This window comes from Ambystoma mexicanum, chromosome 2p, assembly GCF_040938575.1.
Source record: "Ambystoma mexicanum isolate Mex_15411 chromosome 2p, UKY_AmexF1_1, whole genome shotgun sequence".
In the NCBI taxonomy this organism is placed as follows: domain Eukaryota; kingdom Metazoa; phylum Chordata; class Amphibia; order Caudata; family Ambystomatidae; genus Ambystoma; species Ambystoma mexicanum.
Window position 1 is genome coordinate 1,136,382,061 of NC_090923.1, and position 22,773 is coordinate 1,136,404,833.

At 43.1% G+C, this 22,773-nt stretch overlaps 1 protein-coding gene across 2 annotated transcripts in view; it reads left to right on the forward strand.

Moving 5' to 3' along the window:
* Window positions 1-22,773, forward strand: part of TTC9C (tetratricopeptide repeat domain 9C) — a 50,955-nt gene that overhangs the window by 22,708 nt on the left and 5,474 nt on the right. The window lies entirely within an intron of this gene.

A 22,773-nucleotide genomic window follows, 5' to 3' on the forward strand; every position in this document is an offset into this window, starting at 1 on the left:
TCACACTCCTGATATTGCAGATGTGATCACTAGGGTGCCCTTATCAATGCACGATCACTAGTTGCTCACACTCCTGATATTGCAGACGTGATCACTTCCAATAATTTGGACTTCCTTGCAGTCACAGAAACATGGCCACCCCGCTGCCGGCCCCTCACTCTCAGTTGCCATCCCAGAGAACTACTGTATCATCCGAGCAGACAGAAAATCCGGGATAGGGGCTGGTGTGGCCATCATTGCAAAATCCAACCTAAACATCAGAGAAGTCGCCAATATAGATATGTAATCTGCAGAACTCCTATCTTTTAAACTCCCACTGTCCAACTCGCAAACCATTCTATTACACCTCATATACAGACCCGCAGGTGCTATTACCTCCTTTTGAGGAAGACATTTCACATCTACTGACAGCTAATACTAGACCAGGCTTGCAAATCATCCTAATGGGTGACTTTAACTATATGACCCTAAGGATGTAAATGCTGCTGTGCTCAATGATACTATCACGCAACTAGGTCTCACACAACGCATTAACAAACCTACACACGCTAAAGGTAGAACGCTTGGCTGGCCGAAGTCAACTGTGACATCTCCTTGAAGGACATCACACCACAATGTAAAATCTGGCACGAAAGAGCTATTCTCTATTCTAAGAGAATTGGAGTCACCAGTGCCCCCTACTGACGACTGCGTCAAGGACAAAGTATGGTGTAACAACATCCAACAAGCTCTCTCAAATAAAATAGCTCTCTTGCAAGCCAAGATGGAATCTAAAAGCCAATCTCGCCACCAAAGACCATCCTGGCAATTCACAAAGCTCACCCCATCCCAACTGCCCCCTCTTCCACTTCTCTCCTGTCACAGAAGACAAAGTAGTTAACATAATTACTAGCCTAAAGCCATCTAACTGTTAAGGCGACGTGTGTCCAGCCACAGTTATCAAGGATGGGGCCAAAGACCTAGCTCCCTTCATCAACGCTCTGATCAACTCATGTGTCCCATATAACCTCAAAGAGGCATGGGATCTACCTCTTTGCCATAAACCTAAATTAGATCCCAATACCCCGCCCAACTATAGGCCCATCGCGACTGTCCCCTTTCTCCTGAAAATACTGGATAGAGTAGCTTACCTCCAAATACAGCAACGTTTGGAAGATAACCTTCTAGGCCTGCAACAGTCCGGCTTTAGATCCATGCACGGGACAGAAACAGCCCTGCTGGACATAAAAATCCAAATGGATGAAGCCAAAGATAAGGGCAATCTGGCCATCTTGCTCCTGTTGGATCTGTCTGCATCCTTCGACCTAGTCGACCACCAAATACTGACCAAGCACCTCTCCTTGGCTGCCGCATTCTCCCAGAATACCACCAATTGGATTCAGTCTTTCTTGTCTGACAGAACGACCAGGGTCTTCGCCCTCTCTGCGGCGGCGGACCCTGTCCCTATCCAATGTGGGGTCCCGCAAGGCTCTTGTGTTTCTCTGAAGCTTTACAACATCTTCACCAAGCTCCTCTTTGACTGCCTTGATGACTTTGGTGTCACCCTCACAAATTATGCTGACTACACCCAGGTCCACATCACGCTCACAGGGAGTTATGAAGAAGATGTTGCAAAACTAAATTAAATCTACCTCGAAATCCAAGCATGGATGGCCACCCATAGCCTCTGCTTAAATGATGACAAGACGAAACTACTCCTCGTCGATTCACAGGCCCGTCTCATCAAACTCGACCCTAGATACCAGTCTTTCACCATTGATGGTAACATTATAAAAGTCTCAAAAGAAGTCAAAACACTGGGTGTGTATCTCGACTCCACACTCTCGCTCAAAAAACTATTTAACGCAAATATCTCATCCACGGCCTATACCAATAAACTTATTAATGCCTGTAGACCTTTCCTATCTACCAATAGCTGCCTTACACTGGCCAGGGCCCTGATATTATCCAAACTGGACTATTGCAACACACCTTTCCTTGGCTCCACCAACCTCAATCTGAATAAACTACAGATTCTCCAAAACTACTCCCTCAGGTGTGCCCTCAACCTCCCCCACAAGGCCCTCATCTCCACCATCAGAAAGGAAATTCACTGGCTTCCTATCCGCAAGAGAATCAAACTACGCTCACTCGTCATCACATACAAATGCCTCTCTCTGACAGCCCCACGTTACTTATCAGACAAATTTACTAGACAAAACACGTCCAGACCTACTAGATCCCCATATCTGCACCAACTTAACATCACAAAGTTTAACTTGAAAATGGCAGGAGGAGCAAGATTCCCTGTGTTAGTAGCAAAATGCTAGAACGCACTTCACGTGGTAATTGGAGCCGACACTTCGTTCTGGTCCTTCAGAGCTAAAGTGAAGGAGCTGCTCACTACTGAACAATAGATTACTACCTGCTCTTAGCTCGCTCCTACATCCGGTTAACCATTGCTCCCCATAAACTGTGGACCAATTTGTAACCCGGTCCTTTATAGAACTGTCCTATGCCGCGTTATCATGGACTACTATGTAACCTGGTCCCTCACGTTATTTATTGTACTGTATCATAATTGACTCTGTCTGGCATGTGCAACTGTCTGTAACTTTAATGTTGTTCTCAAGGACTAAGCGCCCAGTTACCCCAGGGTTTGGCTGCGCGATACAAATAAACAAAATAAACTAAAAATTGTTGTGCAGATTGTTATATATATATATTTTGTCCCCCTTTGTTTCATTAGTGTGGCTACTTATTGGCATCACAGTTTGTTAGCGGTAGTAGAGTGGAGGGAGATTTTTTTTTTTCTCCTTTCCCTTCCCAGGTCACAAATAGCTAATTGTTGCACTTTATATGTCCTTGCTCAGAATTGATAAACCAATAGCCAGACTGGGCTGTGGTTGTTGTTTACTAGGGGCAGTCGGAACATATATGTATCTGTCCATAACACTGTAGTTAAAAAAAAAAAAAAAAATATATATATATATATATATATATATATATATATATATATATATATATATATATATATATATATATATATATATATATTTTTTTTTTTAAAAGCCTGGTCTGTTCTACCTCCTATTGCCTCTGCCGATGCTTATAAAGCTGCACAGTTGGATAGTGTTTTCAGATTAAGGTTAAAGGTTGATTGACGGTCTTCCTTTTTTGTTTTACTTTTTTTAAATTAATTTATTTGTGCAAAAGTGGTTTTAAACAGACTGTACACAAAATTGCTTACATACAACACATTCATAAATCCACCCAAAGATAAAAGCTACACATTACAACAGTCTAATATAAAATGCACAATGAGCGCTTATGAATGTTCAATAAGATGAATGTCTTTCACAAAGTGCAATAATCAAAGCTACTGAAGTTTTAAAAAATCGATCCCAAAGGTACTAAACGAGTGGAATTCTCAAAACGACCGCTCAAAATTATTTTCTCGTATAAACATCTGCAGTCGAGGAGCACATGGTTTTATACAAATCTTTTTTATTATCTTCGGCAGCAGCAGCCAACACACAAACTGTAGTTTCCTCATAATTGAGTGATCTATGCATTTTTTTCTTGCAGTTGTTGCTGGATAAACGATCTCTGCAAATGGTTGTCGCTTTATGCCTCTCAAGCCGCTCCCTCTGTCTTGTTCATCCAAGAAAATATGTTTGATTGATATGCAATTTGATCGTTTTACTTCCATTACTCATCCGGCAGAAGAATGCAGGTAGACCTACAGGAGGTTTGGCAATTTTAATCGGCAACAATATGCGATTCGTAGTTAAACATACCTACGCGTCTAACTTGTTTCTCATTATAGAATTGGGTCTTGATATACAATACTGCAGAAATCTGATGCTTATTTTGCTCTATTGGACTCTTATTTCCTTCTCTATTACTCGGGCTATTCAAGCACTGAACACTGCTCTTCTTGAAGCATTTATCCGCAGTCCAAATGCTGAAATTATAATTGGTGGTGACTTTAACGCCACAATTTCCTCATCGTCAATGCTCGTTTCTAAACCCATCTTGTCTGCATATAACAAGCTTTCGTTTAAGCATGGGCACTCTTGGACTCGTTTTTTTGAAAGAGTGGGATATTCATGTATTGCTCCCTAACACACCTTTAACCTTTTATACATGGCAGAGAGGGTCAGTATATTTCACCATTGAGTAAATCGCTGCTTCAAGGGGTTTATCGGGGCTCCTTCTGCCGACGGTCACTCACAATTCTCAGCTCAGTGACCACTTGCCGATTTGTTCATTTTTGAGAGTTATTGTTAAGGAGTTTTCGTCATCTACAGCTTTGTCTCTTGTACAAGTAGATCCCTTTATGCTTTCCATTAATTGGAACGCAGCGACATGTAGAAGACTAACGTTTCTAGTCAATCGTGACCTATGGGCCCCTACAAGTGTATATGCTCATTTCCCTGAGAAAATCATGCAGTGGAACTTACAAATGATAAAATCTCATCTTAGCACCATTGCGCTCTCTGCTAGAGCTCCTTTGCCTCTCTCTACACCTACTTTTTCTTTCTCTTTTTTCATAGCTCGCTTAAAACAAAGGAAAAATTACAAGCTCTGACTTAAAAAAAAAAAGTATACAGAGTGTAGATTTAGATGTATACATTTGTGCTAAAAAATGAATGAATTATTTTGCGCCAAAAATCGGAGGCTAAAAGAATGCGCTATCAGATATTGTTAGAAGGCAATCAAAAAATGGTGCTTAATTTGTGTAAACATAACGAGACATTTGGAAACAATTACAAACTCCTTGTAAACCAGCGAATGCTTCACTGGATTCCTCCATTGACGGCTCTACTTGGTTTACCTTTTTTGAGAATAAATACTCTCTCCCTCCATCCTTTATTTCCTTTGATGTTTCTTCTGTACTTCATCACATTCCTGATTTGTGTCCATGGTCATACACAGATATTGTCCACGCTATTCACAAGCTAAAACACTCTAAATGTGCAGGCCCGGACAGTCTTACACCTTACGTAATTAAGGATGATCCACTCTTCTGGGCAAAAATATTCTTGGAACTTTTTCATTCCATCTTTAGTTCCAAAATTGTTCCTGTTTTGTGGCTAACCTCTGTTATTCTATTACGTAAAAAAGGTCCTCTTAACGACCCCAATAATTTTCGTCCGATTGCGTTAATCGATGTTGCCGCAAAGATTTTTGCCTTATTAATCCTTAGTGAAGTGGAAACCTTCATTACAGCAAACTCTTTGTAAAGCACAAGTGGGTTTTCGAAAATCAATGGGGACACAATTAAATGCAAGCATCTTAGCTCTCGTCGTCTCGTCACTCTGCCATTGGTCCTATTTATATAGCCTCTTTAAATCTTTTGTCAGCTTTTGACAGTGTGGTAAGAGGTGTGCTTTGGCAGAATTATTTTTATTACAAATTCCCACCATATTTAGTTGCACTCATTGCTTTGCTCCACCACAATACCAACTTCAAGGTGCGGATTACTCGTGATCCGGATCAGTGTCAAACAAGGGTGTAACCTTGCTGCGGTTTTGTTCAATCTGTACCTCGCTGACATCGATCGCATCTGGGATTCATTAAAGTCAAATGCGACTTGCCTGGGTACCTCGCATATTTCTTGGTTTACTTGCGTGGACGTTGCGTGGACGATGTCCTTCTGTTTGATCGTACACAATCAGGTCTTCAAAATAAGCTTGAGAGTTTCATTTTGTATTTTAACCAAAATAATCTTTCTATCAACCCCCTAAAGTCTAATATTTTCATCTTTTCCTTCCGCCAAAAGTTGCTTAAATTTAGATGGTCAATTAATCTAAACGAATTCAATCTTCTCCCTAACACCTCTTATTGAATTCTACTTAAGAAAGTAGAAGCAGTTATCCTTTATGTCTTGTTGGAATTGACACCCATTTAAATAAGCTTCAAGGTAAAACCTGGAAAGCCTTGCCTGGTCTTCCCAATTATCTTCCAAATGCGATGGTGAGGCATGAACTTGGGCTTAATTCTTTGGCCTCTCGATTCAATTGGAGACTGCTTACTAACTTTACGAAAATGCTATTTCCTCCGTTGAATTCTCTGAGGATTTTTCCATAATGCTCGCCAAGTCTCAGCCTGTTTCAATTGTGCATTTTCAAAAACGTATGCTTAATTTATTGGAACAGATTAATTTGCAGCCTGATGACCTTAAATTGCAGATGGGTCTTGCCAAAAAGACATTTTTTGAATGACTGGGCTGCTACTTGTGATCTAATTTCTGCGTATGCTTCTTTTTCTGAGTATGCGCAATTTAGACACGCTCAATATCCCCGTCTTTCATACTCGACCTTATTTCCCTGCAATGAATCACGTAAAAGATACATGAGGTTTCGTTTTGATTTATTGCACACAAAGATGCGGACCAAGCATTGGTTTTCTAATGACAAGTTTATTCATGATACGATATGTCGATTCTCTTGTTGTACAGATGCCAACGAAACACAAAACGTCTTTCTTTTCTGTCCACATTTTGAGCAAATCAGATTATATATGTTGAAAGATTTTAAAAATGCAAACACAGCTTCAGCTAGACATCTCATTTGGATCGGATGCATGTGGGGCAGGAGCAATGCCATCATTCTAGCTGTCAGTTTATTACGTCATATTGAAGCCGAATTAGATGCTTCTACCTTTTTATCTTCTTGAAAACTATAATGAAATAGAAGAATCTCATAATCTGAGCTGATGTAGAACCTGGGAAAATTCCATCTTGTGTTTATAGGAGTTTTATTAAGATGTTATGCGAGTAATGTCTCATGTTTTATTCTTTTTATGGTGATTGTTTTTTTACTGTTATTTATTTTGTTTGTATATTTTCTTTTTTTACTAAGTAGAAATAGTTTTTTATACTTTTTAGATGAACTGTTTTTTCTCTTTTTGTCATATGTATTGTGTTGTAAAAACGTTTAATTCTTTTTTGTAAACTATTTAATTTGTAAAGGTGCGTAAGCACTACACACAAATGTTGCATCTTAAATTATCTTCCCCTCCTTTCCCCACTCCTCCTTGTATTCCTCATTCCCTTTATTTTGTTAGTCTAAATCTTTTTTTATTCCCCCAATTGTTCTGTTCTGTTCCTCCTTTTTCTTATCTTCATCTCACTCCCTCTCCTCTCTCCCTTTTTTATTTCAAGGATGTCTGTATCTGAAGAGAAGCAGTAAAACAACAAAGTAAAAATAATGGTGGAGGCCAAGAGCAAGGTCAAAGAGTGAGGGAGGAAGAGGGGGAACAATGATTATTTTTTTTTAAATGTCTCAATTTCGAACAAACAACCTGCAATAGGCCAGCACCCCTGGGTCATTTATTTTCATTATTGGATTATCCCTCGTTTTCAGCAAATTCGGGCGAAATAGCATGTACACCGCTCTCCCAGCAGGCAAAAGGAATTGTTACAAATGGGGTGAAAGCACTTCCATTTTTATTTTATGTGGACCCGGGCAAGATTTTCCAGTGGTTTATAACTAGCCATGGTCTACCGTATCGCACCAGTCCTGAGAATGCAACTTTTTTACAATGCTAGGGATCAGATAAACCCTTAATCAAATGTAGGCTCCCCTTAGAGCTTTTACACACACCACAACAAAAGGGTTCTTTTCACCAGATGCCCCATTGCCAAAGGAACGGGCAGGAGGGGGGTCACACATTCACCACATATTAGCATACACTTATGTTAGGACAGTTTAGTACAAAGACTTCATAAAACCATACATCTGAGGCAGTACTTAAGCTCCACAAGTATAGGGCTGCACCACCTGAGCATGAGATTGCATGGGCAGATCAGCCATGCTTATCTTAGGAGGGAGAGAGTTCTGTAGCTTGGCACAAAGACATTGGCGCATACATCTGGTCCAAAGAAACTCTGAAACACTATGTATTGTAAGAATAAATGGTTTATAGATGAATCTTGGGTAAATGAGTACTATCACATTATCAATAGACAAAATTATAAAAACGAACTCAATACTTAGGGGCTACAACCCAAAGTATCACCTTGTTAAGAATGGCCGTCAGCAGTTCAAGGTTAGGTAAACCTATAACACATTTAGAATGCAATTGCCTATTCTTGGGGTAAAACCAGGTTACATATTCCTTTTTTAATACAGTCAGTAATTCAAGGGTAGTAGACCCTGTCATTCATGCAGTGACACTCGGTTAAGGAATCGCTTGGTAAACCTACCCTGTTTCCAGGATACCTTTCTGAATAGTGGAACACAAATTCATGGAACATTATGAACCTAATACTACATTCAGGATAACCATCGCTTATACTGGGTGAATAAGACCTAATGTTGCAATAAACGATCACAGTTGCTTTTCAGATCAGTGGAACACAGACTAAGGTAAGCAAGAACTCTTTACACCATTTTAGGACTGCACTAGGCAGACCAAGGTCAGCGAAACCACAGTACACTTTTTCAGAATGGCACACAGCTATTCAAGGAGAGAAAGACCTATCTACTTTTTTAAAGGCTCTAGCAGCAACTTAAAGGTATGTATAAACCGAAGACTGATTTAGAATCTGTATAAAGCAGTCCGGGGACTTCAGAGAAAACACCCTAGAAGGATTCCAGCAGTGGGCCTGGGTGAATTGGATGAGAGGACACCCAATCAAAGGAAACGCCCCAAAATCTGTACAGGAATCGCACAAAGCTATAATACCCAGCCAAAACAGTACCTCGGCACAGAAGAAGTTTGCAGCAGGACGTCTTCAGGATCTGCAACCAAAAGCCTGGTTGATGAATTCCTTGTTGTGAAGACTGAAGACCGGATTCTGGAAGGGGTTTTGCAGCAGTGATCAACAGAGAAGGCCCCAAGCAAGAGTTTCTTTGTAGCTGGATGTGGCTGTGTGGTTTTGGCGACCCTTTTCAGGAGCCAGGAGAAAACAGAATATCGCTGGTTGGATTCTCGTCATTTATCGGGTTCAGCACTCTGGTGATGGGACTTTTTGTACTCCAATCCAGTCTCTGGAGTACAGTCTCTGAGTTCAGCAGGATGCCACCAAGTTTCAGCGTGATTCGGAAGACCGTGCACTGCACAATGGCTCGAGGTATTATGGTATTGCAGCCCCGCAAGGTCACAGCACGCTGTGGGATGGCTCAAAATGCAGGTCGTCTTCAGTCTAGTGGATGTCCCCAGGCTCTGGGTCATCGTTTTCGGGACCTCCAGATCGATTTAGAAAGGAAGGGTTACAGCAGCTCCTGTTACACAGCAGGCTCTCCCAGTTGAAATCTCTACCGCGGTCTTCTCTTCATCTTCCTCTTCAGTTTCCGCTCCAGTGGTCAACTTGCAGCTTCCAGGTTCAGAGTTTTTATCCTGAACTACAGCACAACTTCTGCAATCTCCCCCTACATTTTACAGAAGGGTCCGGTTTGGCTGTCCAATTAGGACAGCCAGCCCTCCACTGGGAGTTGGTTCCTTTCAGGCAAGGCGAAGGACAAAGGGCTGCAGAGGTTTGGACTCCTCTCTCGCTTCCTGCCTTTCCAGACACTCTGGTGCCTGGTTGGTAAATACCAAGGATTCCAGCTGAAAACAAAACATCCGCTGAGGTTGTTCCTGCCTAGAATAGCAGGGGAAAACCTCAGAAGCAAGCACACAAGAAAGGGAGAAAAAAGGAGGAGCCACCATTTTAGCAAAATGGTGTCCTTTCCATGCATTACGGTGGCTGAATTAACAGCCTGTGAGTAATGGAGACTAAACAATCATAAAAAAAAGTAAAACTGCCACCAGCCATTCAAGTAAACTTGCAACTGTAACAAAATGTTACCAGGTAAGTAGGAAAAGGGGATCATTGTATCTCCCCAGCACTCGCCATTAGGTTGGGGTGCTAGCTCACTTATATGCAAAATGTAAAGGTGATGGAAATCCCTCTATACTACTTGGGAACAGTAGTTCATCCAAGTATATGAAAGTGAAATTAACAGGGGAGCTCAAAGGGGCAACCCAGCCTAAGCCCAAAAGATATAGGAAACTATAACTTCAACCATACTCTATGGAGAGACATAAAAAGGTCACCCCTAAAGAGTAAAAGTCCAAGTGAGAGGGCAAAAAGATGCCCACTCACCTAGGGACAAGGTAAAATAATTACCAAATCCAACCAAAACGTTCTTGGGTTGACACAGGTCAGGAAGATTTATCATAATTCTGAAAATCATCATAAAATCTTCATTTCGGCAGAAAAAACCATAAAAGTACATATAAATGATGACGCACACACATTATAAAATGTCACCTTTGCTAGTACAATTTGATCAGACAAGAAAAATTGGTTGTTGTTGGGGGGGGAGGGGGGAATATTGGTTAGGCGGCCCTATATCAAAATACATGATTTTAGTTAGACTATATACATATAAAAAAAAATATACATATAATAAAAAATCAAGGTAGGTCTATAATACAGTAATCTAAAAATCTACTGATGCATTATGAAAACGTGAACCCATTAAAATCCTCAGGGCTGCTTCATGTAAATAACGAGGTATAGCATGTGGACGAGGAGAGAAAGTCTTGCAGCCTCGCCCACATCACTATACTTCAATACGATCTCCCGTCAGCCCCATAAACTTCATTCGTAGTAACTAAGCCCTATATATAGATTGAGCATTCACAAGAAGGAAAGGATATTAAACGGGCCCTTTTAGAAGTGCATGAATTTTAGTTACACAATGTACATGTCAGTCACAAGAATAGAAATTCGAGGCAAGATCTGGACACGTTTATGACCCAGTGGCATAGTAAAATCTACTGATGCATTAGATGAAAAACGTAGACCCGTCTAGAATCATCTGGGCTGTAGCACATACACGATGAAGTATGGTAATGTAGGGCGAGGAGAGAAAGTCTCGCAGCCTCGTCTGCATCAATCTAATACCTCCCGTCGGCACCAAGCACTTTCTTCATAGTAGCCAATCCCTGTGCATAAATCGGGCAGTTGCAAAGATTACATGCATGTTGTCACATTGGCTCAGGAATCCTTCAGCCACTGCTTTTTTGTGAATCCCCATCTCTCTCAAAATTGCCTTTTTTATATAGTTCTTTCTTAAATTAATAGATCCAACACAAATTAACAACAAAGTGTATGGTCGTCTCATTTGCAGCCGCACACATGGGACACACACTTGTTTTGGATACTCGCCAATTTTTTGTGAAGGACGCGACTGGTAGGGTGCCCGGTCTGAATCTTAAATATAAAGATCTTTCAAAAGGGGGTGAAATAATATCCAGATAGGATTTAAAGCTTGAACACAGCCTATGCTCAAGATAGTCTGAAACAATAAATCAGCAGCATCAAGCACAAGAATTTCACTGATGTTCGACTTCAATGTGTGTTTCATATACAATATATCAGTAGTAGTTTGCGCTATCGGGATTGGCCATAAAGCAGCTGCATCCAGATCCTTGAGGACAGGCTTAACATTTACAACCCACACTCGCTCTAATGCAAGAATGCAGTAATGCTGCCCGGTAAGATTCTAGGCCAGGCTGTTTCCATAGCTTGGCCCAAAAAAATGCTGATCTTGCCCGATCAATTGGACAGCCGGAGTGATATTGAGTTCTAAATAGACCAATGCTAACGGCTTCTTTAGAAACGTATGTGCGCGTTTGTGTTTATTTTGGAAATATCGCAGTGACCCCAAAGCTCTGAACCATATGTGGTGACTGGAAGGGCCTGTTTCTGGAAGAGGCCCAGTGCTTGGGAAATGGCCCCACTGCCATGTTTCACATGTAACGATAGTATGGCCCCACTGACCTTTTCCAAAACAGTAGCAGAGTTTTTTTATTTGTTCAGACCATCCACCATTTTCTTGAAATCTCATCCTTAAATAATCATAATACTTGACCTGATCAAGCACCTGCCAACTTGCTTCCAAGCTTATTCGATATGGGTTCGCATAGGGGGATTTCAACACCATGGTCTTTGATTTATCAATATTTAACTCAAGGTGGAGCTCATTGCACTTGTTTAGAAAAATGGAAAGGGCTTTCTTTAGACCTTTTGGGGCGGGTGGTAGAAATGAGGACAGCATCGTCTGCATAGAAAAGAGCTGGGTATATATCAAAGGGGTGTGTTAGTTCACCTCCCAGCCCGAATCGAACACTGGCCCCACTATAAGTGTAAAGCTGGCAAATTATATAGATTAGATTTTGGAGTGCCATGTACATTGTGAGGATTTGCACACTTGTTCTGCAGACCGAATCGAACGCCATTCTCCAGTCTAAAAAGGCTACATATAAGGGCTTTTTATTTTAAAGTGTATTTCTGAATCAATAAAAAAACATAAAACATTGATCAATTTTGCCTCGATTTTTCTCTAAAATCTGCCTGCAAATCATGGATTCTATATTCCCTATTGGCCCAGTCTTGATGGTGTTTTAAAATAACTTTGCCAAATAATTTCCCTATAATGTCTAAAAGAGAAATCGGGCGGTAGTTACCCAGACAGTCTCCACCACATTTCCTATATATTGGTAAAATGATGGCTCTTTGCCATGATGGAGGGCTGACGCCAGTGTTAAGTATTGCATTCAATACTTTTGCTATGACGGGTGCCCAGATCGCCACGTCCTCCTTTAGCAAATTGTTCGGGATGAAGTCGCAGGGGGGCAAGCGGGAATTCAAGGCTATTACCACCTCAACAGACCCCAACAGTGTTCCTGTTTCGGAAGAGAAGGGCTGGGCTGGCAAGATAGAAAATGGGGTCGAGGCCTGATGCAATTTATAGAAATGTGACCACCAAACGTCCTCACGGTCACAACATTGTAACTCTTTGACCACCACTCGAGGCTCTTATTGGAAACCAATTTCCAAAATGGTCTCCTGATTTGAGGTTGTTCAAAAGCTCAGACCATTTCCCCTGGACAAACTCCTTCTTAGTTGCAAGCAATCTCTTCTACTCCGCACGAAGAGTCTGGTGTTTTGGCCTATCTATTCCTTGCACGGTTTTTGAGCATTCAATAATTCTGGTTTTGGCACTATGGCAGTCTCGATCATACCAACTAGGACTAGTTAAGATAGATTTTATTTTCTACACTGCGACAAATGAAATCGATTTAGTGACCAATTTCTCGTATTCACTGAGAATTTGTGGTTTGTTAGCGTCAATATTGCAAATAGCTTGGACATTTTCTAGAACTGAAGAAAAAGCTTTATTTATTTTTTCCTTTTTTTAAAACCGGCTTTTTTGAAGTTTTACATGTTACTACACCATATTATACAGTCATATACATATTGTTTGTACAATCACATTTGGTAATTATAAAGGTGCTGCCCACCCGCCCCTCCCTCAACCTCCCACCTCCCTTTAATTGCCATGGTATCTGTTATCACGAAATTGCCCTTAACCGTCTACTGTGGTGGGTAAGTTTCAGTGTCTGTAAGGGTTCCTATACCGCCATCGGCACTGATTTGGGTAGAGCTAAACAGAGTCTGTATCAGTGTTCCATCCAGTTATGTCTGCACTTGCTTCAGAGAGGCTCATGTGTGCTGCGCGGCTCCAGACTGTTTCTGCCAGAGTCCATTTATTTAAGGTCTTGCCAGCAGTCTGCGACATTGGGGCCATTTTGGGACTTGCACGTCATTTCTATCCTGCGCTTAGCTAATATAAATGCTAAGTCCTTCATCTTGGCTAAGTAGAGTGTGCGTGTTAGGGGCCATGCGTCTTTGGCATAATCAGAACATACATATCCGCTTCTGTGTTTGGGCATGTGGGGCATTGTTGTTGGGTCGCCCCTGGGAATTTTGGATATCCTAAGAGAAGTTAGGTATGCCATATGTGTCAAACAATTCAATTGTAGCCTAGCGCTCCAGGATACTTGCTTATGATAGCGCAATATCTCCGACCAGTTTTTATCTTGGAACGGATCACCTAGGTTTTTTCCCCATTTGGTCCTCATGGCCATGTATGTGGGGGGGGGGGGTTGGTTGACTAGGAGAACATTATATAGTCTAGAGATCTTCTGCATACTTTCGGCTAGGTCGGATCAGCTCCTTCCTGGACAACAGACACATGAGTATTCTCACCCACCTCATCTGCAGATCCAACTCCGGTCTCCTGTGGAGTGCCACAAGGGTCCTGTGTATCTCCTACACTTTACAATGTATTTACCAAACCTTTGTTTTATGTGCTTGACTATCTGGGTGTTACCTACACCAACTACACTGATGACACCCAGATACTCATTCCTTTCACTGGTGACTACATGGCCGATTCCAAAGCTCTGAATGATATCTACCAAGTCATCCAAGCTTGGATGGCCCAACATGAGCTCTGTCTCAATGATGACAAGACAGAGCTTCTCATCTTGGGCACCCAACAGAGACTCAACAAGCTTGACCCTTCTTTCAACACCTTCAACACTGATGGCAATTCCATCGAAGTGTCCAAAGATAAAAAAAACTCTGTGAATCTATCTCAATTCCACACTCTCCATTAATAGACAAACCAATGCGGTGGTCGCTGCCTCTGCTTACACATATAAGCTTATCACAGCCGGCCGCCCATTCCTTTCCCCACAGAATTGCATCATTCTAGCCAGGACACTGGTCATGTCCAAACTTGATTACTCCAATGCACTTTATCAAGGTACTAACCAACGCAAACAAACTCCAGGTCATTCAAAATAATGCTATTAGAGTGGCCCTTAATATTCCCAGATCTGCACACATCTCTGAAACAAGGAAGAGTCTACATTGGCTTCCAGTGGTCCAAAAGATATCGCTGAAATCCCTGGCCCTCACACACAAATGTGTAAACAACCAGGCCCTCATCTACTTAGCCTCTCGGTTCTCTCAGTACATACCTTCACGGTCACTCGGATCCACCCAAGCACACTGCCTCACCGTTCCCAGATACACCTCCGGCTTTCTGAAGTTTGTAAGCTTCCCACTTCTAGCCGCTAAACTCTGGAACTCGCTGCCACTCGCCATTAGATGATCCTTGCTGTCTCCAATTCTATTCAAACAAAAAGCTAAGATCTGGCTATCCGCCACGTTTGACTAAACTGCCACCACTACTTGCCATTCTGACTCTTGTCGCCTTATCACTTGACGACAACCACCTTGCCATGCACTGCTATGTACTTTACTTAACTTGTCCTTTGTATGATTGTAACTGTAACCATTGCCTTTATATGTACCTGTTGTTCTAAGATACGTGCCCGGTTGCCTTCGGGTCTGGTGTGCTATACAAATAAATAAAATACAAATGTCATATAGGGTATAGATTATGGCGTGTGTCTATATTAGTTCACCGTACGTAGGCCATCTCTGTACAATCGCGTTCCTAATGGTGCCATACAGCAAATACTGGCCCTGGTGAAGGCCTGTGTTGTCCACCATTTCTTGGAAGGGTATAAAGGTAGTATCACAAAGCAAATCCCCAATCGTGGCCATGCTCTTTGATTCCCAGTGTGTTCGAATCCCCATTTGGACTTGGGTTGCAGATGGAAATAGTGACGGTAAAGGGATTTGCATAGATGGTGGGGGGGAGGGGCAGCAGGGTCTTTTATCCTAATGAGTGTTAACGCCTGGTCCCATACTTGCAACCCCAGCCATATGAGGTATGTGTGCTGTCCAAGGTAAGGCCTTTTATACCATAATTCCTTAAGGAAGAAGCGCAGTTCTGTGGGTTGAAATCGCTGTCTGAATTAGGTTAATCTGCCAGCCCGTGCACTATATGCAGTGTTTGCCCCACCAGGTAGTAACGTTCATAGCAAGGTACCCTAATGCCACCCTCTTCATATGGTCTTTGCAATGAGGTCAATGCTGATCTTCATCTGCCACTTTTCCACAAGAATTCTCTACATCGGGAGTCCATAGTTTTGAAAAGGGACTTGGGTATATTATATGGTATGTGTGCGAAATAATGTAAAGGCCTCGGGCGGGCCACCATTTTTAGTAGCACTGCTCTGCCCATTAGTGAGAGGGGTAGTTTGTTCCAGAACCTCGATGAGCACTGTATGCCATCAAGGCCCTTTAGGGTATTATGTTCCTGAGAGGACTCATGGTATACATTGATCCCTAGGTAGTGGAATGTGGAGATGGACCATTTCAAGGCTGGTGTTGGGATTTTGTGTAGTTGTATCGTGGCCAGTCCCGCTATTGGAAACAGGGATGATTTTTCCAAACTAATCCTAATGCCTGAAAGGTGTGAGAAATGCATTAGGGTCTCTAGTATAAGCTTGAGGTTATCTTCCGGGGTTTGCACCTATACAAGCATATCATCTGTGTACATGGAGAGCAGGTGGTGCGTTCCAAGAACCAGTATGCCTGTTTCCCTATAATCTGTCCTCATATATGTTGCCACCGGTTCCATAGCCAGTGTATATATAGCAGCGGGGTTAAGGGGCAGCCTTGCCCAGTGCCCTTCTCCATTACCCAGGAACTTATTTACCCGTCTTAACTCTGGCTGTGGGTTTAGTATATATTAATTCGACCGATCTTGGGTAATTTGGGCCCAATCCAAACCTGCAAAGCATAGCATGTAACCAATCCCATTTGATAGAATTGAATGCTTTCACTGCATCCAGGAAGTGGTGCTATATATGATATGGTGTAGGCGTTTTAGGTTCCACTACCTGGTACATAAATGGTTTGATCCGGGTGCACCAGGGTATGCACAACTCTTTTCAACCTATTGGCCAGTGTCGCCGTGAGGATTTTGAAGTCCTGATTAAGCATGGACAGGGGCCTGTTAGAACTATACTCTTGTGGATATTTTTTGGGTTTCAGAAGAGGTATAATTAGCGATTCTCTTAGGCTTGGTGGGAGGAAACCAGATTCGTAAGCGTTGTGCAACATGTTTAGAAGGTGTGGGGCCAATTCAGTGGCGAATTCTTTATAAAATTCACTGGGCAAGCCGTCGGTTACCATTTCATCTACTGTGATTGGGCATTCTATTTCACTTATCTCCTAATGTAGGAAGGTGTACATCCCCTAGCACTTCCCCGATTTCCTCTCTGTTGGGTTTGAAGTGTTCATGATAAAGATTGCAGTAGAAGTTTTGGAACATCTCGTTGATGCCCTGCTGTGTATTACATGGGGTGCCCTGCTGTATAAGAATTGAATAGATTGGTGTTCGATGTTCTTCGCTCTTGTATAGCCAAGCTAGTAATCTTCCTGGCTTATCTCCCTCTGCATGCTGTCTCTCTGTATTTGTTATAATTGTACTTGCCCAGTCTGCCCCAATTGTCTAGGCATTGTTGGCGTAGTGTTATTTCTTCCCCATTCCTTTTTTTTTTCCTTGTCTAAATGGGATTGTGAGTCTCTGCAGAGCCTCCTCCATAGATTTAAGTTCCCTGCAGATTGTGGCTTGGACACTCCCTGAACGGCTTTAGCAGTACCACTATTTACTACTTTTAAAGCTTCCCGTAATGTACTTGCTCTGGCCACACTACCCTCATTGTGTTGGAAGTACTCGGTAATACTTTTCTTAATGTGATCACAAAAAGGATGTCTTGTAGGGCTTTTCTCCTCAACTTCCACATCGGAATTAGGGGCCTAGGGGATGCATATTGCCATGCCTGCAACAAGGGGGAATGGTTCCGACAGTACAGTATTTTTATATTCTACCCATGATGGCTCGTTCAGTAGTTCCCTACTTCCAAAAAAATAATCCAACCTGGTTTGGACTTTATGCGGAGCAGGTGTAGTGCCTAGAGTGCGGGTGTAAGGTTCTTGGGGTTCATGACCCAATTGAAATCTCTCCCAACCCCCCTCCCCCATATGATCCCGTTTCGATACGGGTCTAGCCTCGGGTAGAGTGTTTGGAAGAAGGCTGCTGTGCCTTGATTGGGGGCATCTGTGTTTATTAAACAGGTTTCCACATTCTTCAAGAATCCCTGTGTGAGTATCATTCTACCATCATCGTCTGTTTTACACTTAGTTACCCTAAAAGGTACTGGTGGGGTGATCCACGTCAATACTCCCCTTGCATACGCTGAATATGTGGAACCCCAGGTTTGCCCTTTCCATTTTTCTGTAATTAGTGCTTGCTTCTCCTTAGTGAGGTGAGTCTCTTGTAACAGCCCTATATCAATTTTGTCTGCGTAGCTACGTGTAAACTCTGTTACTTTTGACATCATTATTCAAGCCCCAGACATTCCAGGTCAATAATGTTTTTGTTAGCCATTACTATCAACTGCAGAATAAAATTTAGCTTTCAGATCTGGGTTTAGAAGGTTTGACCGTTTTGCAGATTTCCGGGCATTACCGCAGACCTCCACTATTTATTAGCGAGTTTGTCCTCATTCTGGAGTCCTCTAATTGCAAATTGTTCCAGCAAAACTCATAGTAAGCAGAAGGTGGTCACTTTTAACTACTGCAAAGTCAACCGCTTGCTCCCAGTTGGGTCCTGAGATGAGAATCGTCAGTTGCATGGTCTTCAATTTAAATTGAAGTCCATGCAGGCCGTGTCAATGACCCCTGGATGTGCTGTAAGAGGATTATCAACCCTTGATTGCGGGATTCCCTGGCCTGGTTCTGAATCTCAGAGCCCTGATATATCTAAGTGGTTCCAACTGAAGGTTGCAATCGCCTGCCACAATAATGGGGCAGGCCATTAAGGCTCATGGAGATATGCTAAGGTTATAGTGGCTATGCCATGGGGTGCTGAGGGGTCTATTGTAAATGTTGTATAATCGCAGTGCGTCGTTCCCACCCAGCCAAATGACCAATGCTTGGAGGTCTGGGGAGCCAGTGAAGCTCTCCTCAATCCTTCTACGTAGAGAAATGTCGATCCATATCAGGAGACCACCACTGGGTCGCCCCCTGGGTCCTTTAACTGCTGGAATACCGAGTGTCTGGAACCCTTGTAGCAGCGATGGGTCAACTGCCCATGTCTCTTGCAACAGTATTATATGGAAGCTGCGCACATATTCACATCAATTGTTGGTATTTGGCAATCTATTTACTCCTGCAATATTCCATGACCATAATCTAATGGCTCCACTATTGTGAGGGTCCCATCAAAATTGCCAGATTCTGCAGTACTGTTCAAAATGAAGCTTGATGCTTGTTTTATTAGTCTGGCTGGGATGGGTGGGGGTGGGGGGGTGATGTTCCAAAAAAGGAATTGGTAGACCTAAATTGATCAGGACTGCATCAGTGTGGGATACGTTCTGCGATCGACAATGAAAAGACCTTCAACCAGCATCCATGAAGAGAAGAAAACCTGTATGCAGTCAGTTAGTACTGGATAGAGAAACCCTACACAATGTGTGCTATCGTCCCTGTTGATAAACAGCCCTTAGTATAAAGGAACCAATGGGTACATTTTGTTCTTTAGTGACTGTTTCTTCTTAAGAGTGGGGACTGAGTTTAGGCACACCAGTCAAAATTGCTGATGGTCTACACTCGCCCATTTTTAAGATTGGCATTTTCTCTAATTTGCCTGGTGTTAATAGAAATGTGGCCGCCAAGGGGGAGAATGTTGGGGCCTGTTGCAGGTGAAATCCAAACCCCGGGGCAGTGTGCCCTCCGAGTATGGGTCCCCTCCGTTTGCTTCAGGACAGGGGGGGGGGATTGAGTTACATTGCTGTGTTGAGCGAGCCCCCCATCTCTGCACGTTCCATATTTCCAGGCGATCTAGGCAAAAGCGAGCCCGGGGCACGAAAGACATTAGCATTACATGTATTCACTACACCAGAGCTGATGGTAGGGTCTGCTACATAATGGGCCGACACACTTGGTTTCAGGGATTCAACTTTTTCCCCAAATGATCTTGATTTCTTCCATCATCTCCCTCCCCAACATATCCATGCTCCAAGCAATAGATTCCTTCAGAACCAAAAATATTTCATCTACATTCACGACGGGCTGATTTCCCTGATTACCCTCTTTACCTATGTTAAAATCGTTACTATCAAACAAGTCTGTGAGCCTCCATCATTGTAGGATTTAGCTATAGCAGGTTGCGGCCCTCCCTGTATTTTGAGCACCATGTTGGTCTCCACCCAGGATCTTACAACCCATTAGCGGACAGGGGGTGGGGTAGGCTAACTTAGTAATAAGGGGATCAAAACGATTTCTTATAGGTATTGCGGGGGACTCGCAAATAAATGCTAGGTAAGAGCCAGGGGGCTGCAGAACTTTCTCATCGGAGGCACTTGTTGGCAGGTATAACTGTGGAGGGAAAGGAGGTACAAGGTTGTGTTGAAAGGTAAAGGTGATGAGTCTGGCATGGCTTTAGCGTGACGAGCCTCGGTCTGTGGGTGAAGTTCGATAATGGTGGGACCTTTTTCCAAAATGTCTCTTGTGGTATCACTAGAAATATCAAATACAAAATGTCTGCCTCCAGTCTGTGTGGGTTTATGAGCAGTTTCAAATTAGCCCAAAATGTCGTCTTTAGAGATGTTGCGAGGCCCAGCGCACTTAGGAACAACCTCTTCGTTAGTGTCTCAGGATATCAAATCCACACTGTCCCTCTGTGCCACACAATTAAAACCTGGGGCCTTCCAAGACATCGTAACGAGCTTCTTAGTATGGTTTTCCTTGGGCAGGGTCCTTCTGCCCCTGATTAGCTTTTTGTGGCGTTAAAAGGGTCTTGTGCTGTAGAACACAAGATTCTAAGGGTGTCATGGTCCCGACTGGGCCAACTGAGCCATCGCATCCACCTATGTCGGAAAGTAAGTCCTGGATCTCTTATCAGGATGTTAACATCTTTAATTGGCTTAAGTAGCCTAAAAATCGTTTGCTGGCTGGCCCCGGGAGAGCCGGCACCCTCTGCTTTTCTTTTAACCATTATTTGGCTATGGGGTGCATCAGACTGTGTCAAGTGTCTGGTGTCATCAGGGGTCAACAACCACAAAGCCACGCAAGCTCTGTTACTCTTATGCCCTTTCTCCAATCCTTCCAAGCTTCACTGCCTCCCCCCCCGCCCCCCACCTCCTCTGGCGTGCCCCTCCTCCCAGCACTGGTTGCAGGGATATGAAAATAACAGATTACCGTCTGATAAGGATTAGCAGTTAATCCAAGGAAAGTAAACCGCGTTTAGCGTGCGTGAGGGATCTCCACCACAATGGGTGGAATAATAACAAGCCACTTAACTGCAATATCCTCGGTAGCTTGAACAGAGCTCCCAACCGCTTTCAGAAAGCGGTAGGCCGCGCCCTTCCAGCAGTGGGTTTACGCCGCAAGGGTCTCCCCAGTCTGCTTTTAAACTGCCTCGCTTCCTTCCTCTTCCTCGGAAAAGTGGGCAGAACCAAGTCCCTCGTTGTGAACTGGGGAGCGGGCAGCACAGCAGTAGACGGTGCCCTTCCAGCAGCTTCCACAAGATGTTCATGTTTAGGGAACTAAACCAAATTCAAATTTCAAAGTGACCATCGGCATACACTTGGAAAGAGATGAGGCTAGCGACCATCGGCATACACTTGGGAAGAGATGAGGCTAGCGACCATCGGCATACACTTGGGAAGAGATGAGGCTATTTCCCACACCAGTCCTTCAATAATAGTAGAATTGAACTGAGATAAAGACTGGTATGTCAACAAACAGTATGTGAATGTCGGGACGACTTTTGCCAAATATTACCTCACAGAGGTGACTGTAAATTTCCCAAACTTCGTCAGAAAATGCCTCCTCTGAAAACCAAATGCTCTGGCTTTAACCTTGATCATATATACCAAGGTTTGACAATTCGGACGGGTCAAGAGTTTAAATCCAAGATATGTTAGATCTTCTACACATTCAGTGTCACCGGCCCTTGCCTTCCCCTCCTTGCCTGTGACCCCTCCCCTTCACTCACTGTTCCCTCCCGCCCTGCCTTGGGTCCCCAACTGACTCCCGCTCCCTTTGTTTCCTTGACTCCTGCCCCGCCCCATGGGCTCTCAAGCCCCCACCCCTGTTTGCCAATCACTGCCTCAATCCCCCCTCCTCAACACCTCCACACATCTGACCTCTCCTACGCCCTCAACGTTCCCTTCTACAATAATCCCAAAGTGATACATTTAGAGTGAAAATTACCTATACAGAATTTGACTCGCTATATTTTCAGCTGACGAAAACCTGGTGTTTGAGACCACAAACAACCTTTCATCAGCGTCTGAAAAGAAATACAAAACCATTTGCCAGAAGCGCGTTGGCTTCATACCCTTCGACTCTATGAATGTAATATTGCATCTTTCCAAGATGAAGGCAGCGTTTATTTTTTTCTAAAAGTGTTGTAGGGATCAGTGTATTCAGCGTCTGCTCTGGAGATCTGGCACAGAGGGCTAGCGTTGCTTGAACTTTGGGGCAGGTGGTCCAGGGTGGCATCTATTAATGCATGTGCAATCTGTAGAATCTAAATTGTCATTGCTATGCCAACCTGTCTTGTGTGAGGTATGAGTAGCAGCACCTTTTCCTCTATGCTAACCAATTCAATTTTTAAGGGTGTCCTATTTGTACAGTTTTTATATGGGAGGGGCTTTGGTGCTGTGTGGTTGAGGTAGATCATAAGGTGCTTAAGGACTTCTTTAAAGCAGCTCTTGAACGTCTTCCCTATTTTGATTAGGAAAGCATGGCAAGAGATGGGCACTAATGTGCATGAATGGATTGGTCATTTGTGCAGAGGCTTGGGTGGGGGGCGGTTGGAGGGGTGGGGGTCACAATTCCTGCACTAGAAGGCCAGCAGCAAAATAATGCCTTAACATGATTTACCCACCAGATAGGTGGTTACGAAGAAAGAGTATAGATGGTGGGCAGCTTGAAGCAATAGGTGGAGTAAAAACTAATGTTGTGGGTTTGTTTGTTTTGTTTGTTTATTTATAGGGCGTCAGAAAACC